The sequence below is a fragment of the Arctopsyche grandis genome, chromosome 7 (assembly GCF_051622035.1).
Source record: "Arctopsyche grandis isolate Sample6627 chromosome 7, ASM5162203v2, whole genome shotgun sequence".
Taxonomy (NCBI): Eukaryota; Metazoa; Arthropoda; class Insecta; order Trichoptera; family Hydropsychidae; genus Arctopsyche; species Arctopsyche grandis.
Window position 1 is genome coordinate 30,067,095 of NC_135361.1, and position 12,889 is coordinate 30,079,983.

Consider the following 12,889-nt stretch of genomic DNA (forward strand, 5'->3'; position numbering starts at 1 on the left):
ATTGGAGAAAGCTTTCTGGAAAATTTATATTTTCATATACATATGCAAAGCTACATACATTCATACACTGGTAGATATATGAAAATACAGCTATACGAAATATATGTTTTATTATTCCGATGAATAAATAAAAAGATTAAAATAAACAGATTAAACCTGTTAGATAGATTATTTAAATTTCGAGCCGAGGTGTAATTTCATTATTAAAACATTTTTTTTTCATTTTTCATGAGAGAGCTCTCAAGATCGATCATCAACAAGACAAAGCCCTCAAAATTATTATAAATTTATTCAAAAAACTTTTCATCTAATCCAATTAAAGTGTAGCCATAAATACCTATTGTTTCACTACGAATTTATATTTTTTTCCGTTGGAAAAAAATTATAATTACAAGTAAATTATTAACATAAGAATTCTACAATATAATTAAGAGAATACATAATATATATTACATTAAATTTTTTATACAAACCGGCATTTTATTGGCATACCCCAATGGTGTTTTGTCTCAAAACACATTCAAGAAAGTTTCTTTCATTTTATTTCAATTTCGTTCATTTAATAAAATTTTCCCATATATTATATTTGGCATTCACGGTCTCTTAATATTTTCATATATAATATTTTCTAAACATACACAAGACGGGATTTAAAAACATCACGTTAATACAATCCAAACAACGTAAATTTTAAAAGCATGCTGGGAAATAAAATGTAAGTGACGAAATGAAAGCTTGACGATACTCGGAAAATTAGGGGAGAGGGAAATGTGCTTTTCCGCGAGCTTTCACTTCAGTACAAGTGTCGCTGTTCTACACATTACACGCGTCGCCTACCCTTTTCGAACTCATCGCAAAACGGTTTATTCAAATCGATTCAAATAAAATCTTTTTTTTTTTTGTACTTTAATAATGTTTGGATTTCGAAAAAGACAATTTACGTATATGTAATCGGTATTTCGTGAATTTAAAATACGTTTGAGTGCGTACGTGTAGTACGACAGTCTTCCATTGAATAACATATCAGGTAATTTATTGATATTTATAAACTATTATTCTATTTACAAAAAATATATATTTTATTTTATTTATAAGTGTCTATTATACAAGCTTTACTCAAAATATTTGTAATATTAAAACGTATGAACCACAAATAAATATCATTCTGTACCTCAATACATTAATTATGCTATTCTTTATTTAATTTTTTTTATAAGATTTACTGTATAAATGTATTTTTATTTTTATAAACGGATTATCATATTTTAACATACAAGCACGAGTTTTATATATTTGGAACATGAAGATTTTCCTCCATGAAATCCTGTACAAAGTTTCCAAGTTGGTAAGTTTCAAAGCTGAATATTTCGTTTGGTCAACTTTTCATCAAATTTCTAAATACATATATGAGCCGTCTAGTTTCAAAACCAGATAGATCCATTTTTTTCAATTTTCATTTTATGTTATTTTTGTTAGGTCAAAATACGGATCCATATGTTGGCCAAGTAAGAGAGTTCAAAGCAATTTACATCCTATTAAATTACTTAGCTAAATTCAACGTTTGTTTCAAAATCAGATAAGTCTCGAAGTTATTGGTCAAAAGTGAAAATACAGTCAAGAATGTAAACATCTATGACCAGTTTATATAAAATATTTAAAAAAATAAAAATAAAAATTAAGCTAGTTAAAAGTTTTTCATTGTTACTGAAAAATTTCTAAAAACTGACTTATCTGGTTTTGAAACTAGACGGCTCATATGTACATTATTCCATATGTGCTAAAATATATTTAATTAAAAGGCATAATTCTGTAATCGATTAACTTGTATTTATAACTTACATATGTACTTATCTCATCAACACCCTTAGTCAATTCATTAAAATTTTCCCAGTAATACTAGACGATGACAAACATTTCCGAGAATTTTCTTCTAGCTTCAAAATGATCGGAAAATCTAAAATATATTGGTATTGCAAATATGCCCCTGAATTTATTATACGTTCATATAATATATAATATATAATATGTATAACGTAAAACTATATCGAGTGTCCAATAAATACAGATAACATTATCTCGTAGTCTATAAACTAAACAAATATTGCAATAGCTAAAATTCTTTTGATGTACCTAACAAAAATCCACATCACGCACAAATTTTTGACTTGTGTATTTATTCAAGATTTAATTTAACTGCTTCGAAAACTAAATTTACATAGTATTTATAGCTGTATCAAACGTCGTTTCTATCGATGAGTGCTATTCCTGTGTGTATCAAAACACCATCTGCTAGAAGTCAAAACTAATTTGTAACTATTCTATTATCTTTACCCTAGTCTTTATTTTTTATTGCAGGTTTTGTTTATATCAATGAATAAAAAATCAGTCGATTAGGATTCTATCCCGAAAATACATGCATATGCATATAAATACAGATTGACCTTATACAAATTGAGCTAATACCTAATAACTATTCGAAATCCTTTATATACATATGTACATACATTCTGATAAACAAATCATTGTTTATTTAATGTCTTGAATAAGCTTCAGATAGAGGGATAACATTTGCACAATATCATCAGCACCACATAAGGAGGGAAACGTATTTGAATAGTATATGTATAATATATAAATACGTATAAACAATAAATGGAAATGTATCCTTTGAATTTGAATGTCTTAAGATGCGTTATGCAATATATTCCACAATTTGCACTATGCTTTCTATGTATGTATATACAAATTTATTGTATTACATAAACATATGTATACTTAGACATATTAATCATGCGAAAAAACTATCAGTCAAATATACATTTTTGTTTAAGCTTTTTAATTAGGTTATTGATAGTCTTTATTAATTGATAAATATCATATTCCAATATTCAATCAGATGCATCCATAATTCCTCATAATTTCACATTAATCCCTGTTCAACCAACTATTCCTGTAATTTATTTTTATACATATGTGTATCTTGCTCTTCTTTTAACAATAGTCACCCTCATATTGAACCTTTTCTTGCTTTAAATTTCTGTTGTTTGATCATATGTATGTATTTGAAAACGTTTTTTACAAAAGTATCAATATTTAAAAACGTTTTTTGGTGTCAATGTAATATACGTTATTTAATAAATAAATAAATCTGAATTAAGTGTATTTCATAAATGAGAACATTTTTTAATTCTAATGTTAAATGATTTTTTAAAATTAAAATTAATTTTCAAGATACGTTTTTAAGCTGGCTTCGAATATCCGTTTTCTTTTGAAATAACACTATTGCTAAATATTTTTATAGATAGTCAACAAGGCAGACTTTTTATAGACTCAACACGAGATTTTTAAAATGAAGTTTTTCTTACAAGGAAAAGGTCTTGAGGACGACCTTATTTCACCACAGAAAGCTTTTAAGGTGTGAAAAATGTTGAAAGGTATTTTCTTATCAATATAAAATAATGCTTAATAATAACAAATAGAAAAAAGTTTCGAACTTAAAATGAATAAAATTATTAAAAATCATTATTGAAACAACAAAAAGATTTTCTTATAAAAACAATATGATATATCTTAAATAAAATATAAATATAAAGTACATATGCATAAATTTCAGATATAATATACATACATACATAAGTAGTAAATAAATAATCATTAAAAATAAAGTACATGTGTAATATCGTAGAGTCACATAGAAGTTATTTTACATATTTACATAAAAAGCAACAGTTTTTCCAGAAATTTTCCAGCAGTATATGTATAATCCTAGCAGGCATTACAGCCAGAAGCCAACACCACACACTGATAAAATAAACGGATGCAAATTCAAACATTCGATAAAAGAAAAATCCGGGTCGAATTCAAACATCGCAAATTCGAAAGGGCCAAACTGAATATTTGCCTTAACGCTCGAGCTCATGTCGTCCTTCCAATTGTGGGGTCCAATTTACAACCCCACAAAGTCCGAACAGGGGTTCTAATCTGAAATCTGAGCGTATTTTGGCCCGTTTGTTTTTATTTGGTCGAGGTTATTTGTTAACTGTCGGCTGACACGCGGCGACCATTAGTGTGCGGTTAATAAGGCGACATTTGAGACACCAGTGCTTTTTTTATGGGAATGTGTGCTAAAATTAGCATTGCATTCGCTTTTCATCTGGCAGGCTTAGTTTTTAGGCTTCTCAACTTACATTCGTCACGTTAAGATTACCCTAATATATGCCAACACCAATTGATATTGTTATATGTCAAAAAGTATGATATACATACATATATACTCTCTCAAAAGTCTATTTAATAAATTTTACTCGCTTCCACTCGTCTCTGTTTTGCGCAACTCTCATCCATCTCACCCCGCACATTTTCCTAATTTCGTCCACCCATCTTCCCTGCAGTCTTCCTTTTACTCTTTTGCATTCTCTCGGGTACCATTCAAGCACTTCTTTTGTCCAACTTTCGTCCATTCTTCTAGCCACGTGGCCCGCCCATTGCCATTTCAATCTCTTAACTCTATCCACTATGTCCACTACCCTTGTCATAATTCTAACCCACGTGTTCCGCTTCCTGTCTTTCTTCGTTATGCCAAGCATACAGCATTCCTTACTTCTTTGAGTGCATTGGATTTTGTGTAGCATCTAGGCGTTCAGTGTCCAAGTTTCACATTCATACGTCATCACTGGCAAATCGAAGATCTTTTTCTTCAGCCAGAGTGGCATTTTTAATTTAAATACAGCATTCATTCGTCTAAATGCACTCCATCCTAATTTCATACGTCTCTTTATCTCTTCATCTTTACTACCGGACATGTCAATTATTTGACCTAAATATAAATAATTATTTACCACTTCTACTGGTGTATCATCTAATGGGATGCTATCATGTATGCAGTAACTATTGAACAATAGTTTGATCTTATCTACGTTAATTTTTAATCCTACTTTTTTAGATCAGTACATATACAAACTATATTCAAAGTTACATACATGAGACTGTACTCATCTGGCGCAACAGACTTGCCAAATATCAGTCCTCTACTCAATTTGACCTAAACGTGAGAAAAAGACAAAGACTTGCTTACATTATTTTTATTTTTACATAGATATTTTACCAGGAAGGTCTAACAGGCAAGCCCCAATGCGCTTTCCTAGACAATTAATTACAAACATTACAGCATTTTATATTACATAAATCGCTGTATTTCGAGAGGCTGAAGAACACAAAATAAATAATCAATTCATCCATAAAGACATCTATGGTTTTAGATTTGTACACAAATTTTTACATATTTTACATAAATCAAATTCAAATATTTGTGACATAGCGAGTAGGGTGATTTTTGACAATTTCAATATAGGAACCATTTCAACAATGAAATCAGATAAATTGGCAATCTCTGATAGGATATGATCGACTTGTAGTCACAACTATCCAGGTCTAACTAGCAAAATTACAGATTAGCACGGGATCGAACCCGGTAACCTCTCGGTGCTAAACATAAACGCAACCACCGAGCCATACTGCTGGCTATTGCTATTGTTATTTAGTTTGTTATTCAATATTCTTATATATATGGATATTATTAAGTAAAAAAAAAAATGCGATTTATGCGCAAAATCGGAGTGAGAGTCGTTCGAATTTTTAATGACTCCGACTCCAGTACGACTCGGTGACTCTGTTGTCACACACTTGGTGAATCTTATAGGTTATATCAAAATGTCCATTCCATAAAAGAAGAAAATGTATAAGAAACAATAAACTCATTTTTAATAATTATAATAAGGTAATGTATTATTTATTCATAAATATATGTATCTAATGCGAGTCAGATATTATATTACGAGATATTACAATATTAATATAGAATATTTTGACGTACATATGTACATAGGTGTGGGATCATTAATTTTCCACAATCGATATGGAAAGTGAAAAATGGAAAAGTTTATGAAAGACGACATCCAATTTATCAAAAGATAATTTACATTTTATTTTTCGTCAGAAACTTAAATATTAAATTTTCATCCGATACCATCCTATCATTTTTTAACAAACTCGTATATCCATATACATAGGTATTTTCCATTAAATTGGTTTATTAGTTTTTGGCAAAAAAAATTATGTTGGTTTATATTTATCCGGCTACTATTTTTAAATCAATACAAATTTAATCGATGATTGCTTATTTTCAGAGTAAAATCAACTGAGCAAAATAATATATGCAAATCTGTTAATACCTTAAGCTTTATGGAAATCTTTGAAATCAGCTCTATTGTTCTTTTATGTTGATCTTTTATGTTTAAAAAAGGTTTCATATAAAAGCGACCTACCGATTCAATAAATATTAAAAAAAAATATATATACGTATATTGCTGAAATAGACAATAACCTTTTTGGGGTATTCCTCGAAGATAAAATGGGTGTGACGTGGTTTATGTATATTGAGTTTCATTTAGCTGTTGACATCCACGAGATGAAATAATTTGATCGTGTTGATTCCTAATTTGTTTTCGTCCTAGTTTCCACTTTTCAAATTCTCGAAATTCATTCGTTACAATGAAAATTTAATTTGTGAAGAAAATCTGTAATATTCGTGTTCGAATCTTGAATTAAATTTCAATCTTTGATTTGATCAACTTATGTACATGAACGAGATTTTTTAAATTTAATTTGACGTTAATCGACAATTTAACTCATTGGTGTTGTGAAATCTGAATTTATTTTTTACTCAATACTATATATATATATATATATATATATATATATATATATATATATATATATATATATATATAAATATATATATATATATATATATATATATATATATATATATATATATATATATATATATATATATATATATATATATATGTATATATATATATATATATATATATATATATATATATATATATATATATATATATATATATATAAATATAAATATAAATATTTAATTACTAACTAAGAAAGACTCACCATACCGTTTTTATGCAGACATTTCTATCTTTGTATTTTTCTCGTGTTTAAGTGTATGATATTTGACAAACCCTAACGCCTAGTGCGTATATTTTATTAGTTTCATGTATGCATTTATAATTTAAAAAAAAATACAAAATATATAAAAACGGGAGCGATGCTTGTATGGATGTATGTATGTGCGAGGGCATCGACAAGTATGGGGATTTAAAAAAACAAATTTTAGAATACCAGGAGTATACGTTATGCATAGGGGTGTGGCGTGACGATCGATCGTTTCAGGGAGACGCAAGGATGTGGGGTAGTGGGGAAGCGGGAGTGCGTGAAGCATGCTCCTGATATTGAGCAATTGCGTTGAAACGGTTGACGTCAGCGTCAGATGTACTGCGCGAGAGTGTACACACATACGCGCATCCACGAAGACACACACGCACACATTAATTCATCATGTAGACGCGGGTGAATGGGGAGCATTTTAATATGCGCGCGCGCCTATAAATTACCTTACACTATATTTATATATAACATATAACTTTATTTTAAATCAACGGTGACAACTCTAGTATATAAATCAAAAGTTTAATTACAATGTTCGACAAATGACGATCTTGTGGAATAATAACAATCTTGTGGACAAAAATTCTATTGATAACTGGCTTACCTCGATAAAATAAACGAATTTTGTTATTAATCGACAAGAAAAGTCGAAATATGATTTTTCTAAGTGGAATTTTATTTAATTCTCATATAAAGACAATTTAATATGATATCCCTATTAATTCAATTCAGATTCGTGTAAATACGAGTAAATACTAGTACGAGCTTTTAGCTCGAAATTTTACCGATTTAAAATTCAGCACACTTCCAATTAACCCGAAACGAAAATAAAAAATAGTGTGGCCAGAACACTATCTCAATGAACATGCTTCAATAGAAAATACTCAATATAAAATAGTATTAACAGTGGGAAAAAATCCCAAGTAAAAATACGTACTTTTGACTTTTGATTTGAAATGGACGACTACTGAGAGAGATTTGAAAGCTGAAATGTACTACAAATGAAAGATAACACATAGATTCCAATATTCATTTTGAACATGTAATTGACAGATTTTGAGACATCGACCGAACAACACGAATATATAGAAAAATTGCGCGATTTAAAAAACACATACATATATGTATCTCTGAATCTCGAGCCAATCAACATTTTTTACTAGCAGATCCGTATTTACTGGGCATATATCTATGTATAAATATCATATTTCGTCTCTGAACCATTTTTCGTGTCGAACAGTGTTATTCGTACTGACTAAACATATAGTACTTTTTTTTTAATTTCGAAATTTCATTCGAGTCGGAGTCGTATTTGGAGTCGAAGTCAAACTGTGGAAATTGTTGGATCCAGAGTTACAGTCGTAGCCCTGTTTTAAATGTTAGTTTCTATTTCATTAAGGAATTTGCTATATTATATAAAGCCTGTATTTCCGAGAAATCTGTATAAAATCAATAAAAAATTGTTGAATGAATTCAGAATGTTTCAAGTAGTATCGGTTTAAATATATTATTAACTTATCAATTTATTTAATACATACGTATGTATGTACATATATATTCAAAGGATTCAGAAACATTCAAAATTTTATATAAAATCAATTTATTCCAATTTGTTAATAAAATTACTTCATAATCAAATTTTCAGGTCAGGTCATATTGGAGATTTTAATACTGGTATACCGGCATACTGGTTATAACATACATACATATACAGGCATATTATTACATAATATTACATTAAAAATCGATTCAAATGGCGAATATTTATTTGTAATTACTGGCCGTATGTGAAATGATCCGAATGTACAAACTGATTGTTGATATTTTAATTTTACGTATTTATAATATTAAAAATCTTTGCCAATTAATAATTCACAAACGAAATAGCTTTCATAAATGGATTACGAGCGGATTTCGTTTAATAAATGGCATAGTTGATCGATCGCGATAATGGTTCCATTTAACTTTTTCAAATAATGATTATTCGTAATTTTCTGATAATATTTCTATTTCCTTTCATGGATATCTTACTGAAAATATTTTGGACAAGATCAAACGTATATATACATATATAAACGTACATACTCGTATGTATACATATGCATGTATATATATAACTACATAATTAGCAATATCTACTTCTGAAACAGATACACTCATCGGTCTGTAAAACGTTTCCTTATCTCATGTATTACAATTCACTTGAAACTTGTTTCTGACATTTTCAATAATAAGCGTACGCAATATTCTATACATCCACGTAATTCATCTTAACCGTTTAATGTGTAGCTTTATTTAGAGAAACTCAACATTGATACTATCCGAGCTGATAAATACTGAGGCATTTGAAATACCGGTAGAAAAAATAAACGCTATCTTGTGCGTATGATTTTAATGATTTTTTTCCAAAGAAAACTTCAGATGTTTGACGTTTATACGCGTTTAAAGCATAAACGAAATGTCTTTGACTTACCAGTCGGCTCGATTTAGAGGGAAATGTTTTTTAAACATTACAAATAAGCTGATACAGCATATGAAAGACGGCGTATTAGAAGAAATTATCATACATATACTAGTGTTGTGCCCGTTTATTTCAACTAGTGGTTTCGGAAAGGAATTGATACATTAATATACATATATTGGGGTGACCTGTAAAGACACTGTGGTATACTTGTATATTAAAATAAATAAATAAATATACATACATTTAAATACAATGTGTATATATATATATACATATATATATATATATATATATATATATATATATATATATATATATATATATATATATATATATATATATATATTTATATATATATATATATATATATATATATATATATATATATATATATATATATATATATATATATATATATATATATATATATATATATATATATATATATATTAAAAATCCTTCATCCAAATTCAAATCAAGATTTTTGTCATATTGTAAATATGTTTTTCTTTTCTTAATGTATGTTATTTAACAGACTTCATATCAGTTTCGTTTCAAAGGTTTGCATGTCAGAAACAGGTATACGGCCTTACCTTACCTTTGCCCTGCAGGTTCAACTTGAGTTCGTTAATGTTACGTTTGAATAACAATCACAAAAGCAAAAGAAAAGAATGCTATTTTTATTAAAATATTATAGTTGTGGGGCAGTTTTTTTTATGTTCAACTCTATAAATGTACATATTTCTTAACGCAAGTTGAAAAAATATTTGAATAATACCCATAGATTGAAATTTATCATATAGTATAATTATTATTTGTTAAGAAAACCTGTAAGAAGAGGACAAATATTTATAAACAGACTTTAAATATGATAAACAGACTCTATTCAATCTATTCATAAATCTCTATCAGTGGACTTACTAAGTTTTCACTTTGGATTTATACTATGTATATCAAATGAGGAGTTTTCACTATGTATATCAAATGAGGATTTCGAGGAAATACGAAACATATTAACACGTAGGAACACCCTGAATCACAAATGAAAATTCTTGGAATACTTCAAGCGTCAAATATTTCAGCATATTCAAATACATATATGTAATATATACATTCATATACGATTTTGGTTAAATAGTTCTCTGAAAATACCCTGCTTAAAGAAAATGACGATTCAATTGGTGAAAATGTTGGAGTAGTTTGACGTAAATGCTTTTGTATTCTTAGGGTAGTATACTTAGTAAATGCTTGTAACCTATTTCAATTTATTTATTTATTTTTATAAGATTTCGCCATAGTGACTTTACAGATTAGCTCCAAGTCGTCATTGTAACTAATTTAATTTAGATTTAAATTGTACCTAATTTAACGAATTATGCTGTGAATATGACGCTGATTTGATTTTAGTCACTTCATATTTTGGGGGAAAGCTTGAGATGTCCTGATTTTGTCGTAACTCAATTTTACCTATGCGAAAATATCGTCGTTGAAAATTTTGCCACAAATTGCTTGGAAAAAAAACTTATGGAAATTTCGTCGTACGACATACATATGTATGTACATATGTAATATATTTTAATTCAATAGAAAGTATTTTATAATTTTAAACATTGTATACAAACATAAATAATAAGGTTCATAGTGTATTCTGAAATGTTATTAAATAATGTACAAATTTCGTTGGAACTTATATTACATACAATTCAAAAATAAACTTCCATGAAATATTCCAATTAAGAATATGTACATTACTTTTTCATATTATATAATAGACTTTTATTTATTTATTTAATAATCGTTGTAAGTACATATTTCATAAATAATCAATTTATAAAACCCTTTATGATGTACCTAATAATTTAAATTAGGAAATTATTTGAAATTTATTTACAATGAAAACATGCCTGCTCGTTATGACTTCCTGGAAGGAATATTTGTATTACATTTACATATGTATAATATGATGGGGATTAATTTTTTCGTCGATAATAGCAATAAATTAATGAGGAATGAGTTTCAGATGGCTATAATCATCGGCTTTGCGGCTTTGTACACGTATCGATTCCGGGAAAATGTGAAAATTGAAGGAAAAGGTTAGACCGTCGATGTTCCAGCCCCACAAATATTATCACTAATGGATACGATAAAACATGGTTGGTTCACTTAAGAAACTAACTGTTGTAAATCCAGATAAACACTGACCCAAATTTCAGCTGTTTATTTCACCCTTATAAAAATTTTATCATCTTCTAGAATGATCGATACTACTTTACATACAGTCTTGAGATTCGATTATAAAAAAATAATTAGAGTCCGCTTTCTAAATATAAATCACCAAAATTTTGACTTATTTTAACCAATAATCAAAAAAATTGATTGGCCTTTTTCCACGATGCTTTTATACGTCCTTATTTCGTAAATATAATAGCGAATTCTGTAGAATATAAAAAAATGCCCCTTTAAATGGATTGAAATTTAAGTGATTTTTTTTACTTAACCGGTATTCGTTAAATATTTCAATATTCAGTTAATTTTTGTATTGAAACATATTTCAAATACGTTGCTTTCCAATAAAAAATATTTCTACGGAATAATACATTATATAAGAATATACGTACAATGGAAATTATATTTATTTTTAAAGCTGTTTATTATTTCTAATAATAGCTTTGTTAAAAATAAAAATTCGATGAAAACTTCTCATTGAAAAGTCGAGGCTATTTTAAATACATAATTAACAGTTCACTTTTGAACAAGAAAATGAAAAGAAAAAATATAAAAACCCTTTTCATATTATTATTTTCAAATTGAAATACTTAATGAGTTAATAATAAGATCTAAAAACACGTAGTAAGTTCTCCTTAACACTCAAGCATTTCAAAAAGGAAAAATTAAGGAGTAATTATTCAGAAGATATGAATAATATGCTATCATATTTTAATGATCTTAAATTACGCATTATATTTATACGTATTTTTTATAGACTTTCTTAAATTAGTGAATCCATTCTTTGGAAGATGAATCGTTATAATAATCTTCAAAATACCTTTTCTTTCAAAGACTTGAAGCTTGAAATTAGTCGTACAAAATTTCATTCAAAGAAAAAATGTAGGTAAAATTTGATTGAAGCTCGTTCTATTTGTGTAAAAGCCACGCAAATTTTCCACAGTACGTTTAATATTGCGACCTTTCCAAGTTTAATATACTTTTTTTGTGTGTCTTAACTGTTCAACGACGTTTTTTTACTAAGCCTCGGGTTTTACGTCTGTTGAAAATCGACAAATTGAAAATATGATCATCCTTATACAGCTCCAAACATTTATTTATAAAAATTAACATTATAAACATTAAAATATTATATTTTTATATCTTCATATGTACAAACATACTCAT

General features: G+C 27.9%; 1 protein-coding gene across 4 annotated transcripts in view; it reads left to right on the forward strand.

The window, feature by feature from the left end:
* The first annotated feature begins 795 nt into the window (after positions 1-795).
* LOC143914328 (neuropeptide CCHamide-1 receptor-like) overlaps positions 796-12,889 on the forward strand; it is a 53,343-nt gene continuing 41,249 nt past the window's right edge. For 2 of the 4 annotated variants that reach the window (XM_077434515.1, XM_077434512.1), the window contains exons 1-3: positions 796-1,027; positions 1,278-1,345; positions 3,302-3,415. The gene's annotated coding sequence lies outside the window, so the exon portion shown is untranslated. The remainder of the gene's footprint in view (positions 1,028-1,277; positions 1,346-3,301; positions 3,416-12,889) is intronic. The other 2 variants (XM_077434513.1, XM_077434514.1) reach the window with 1 other exon arrangement.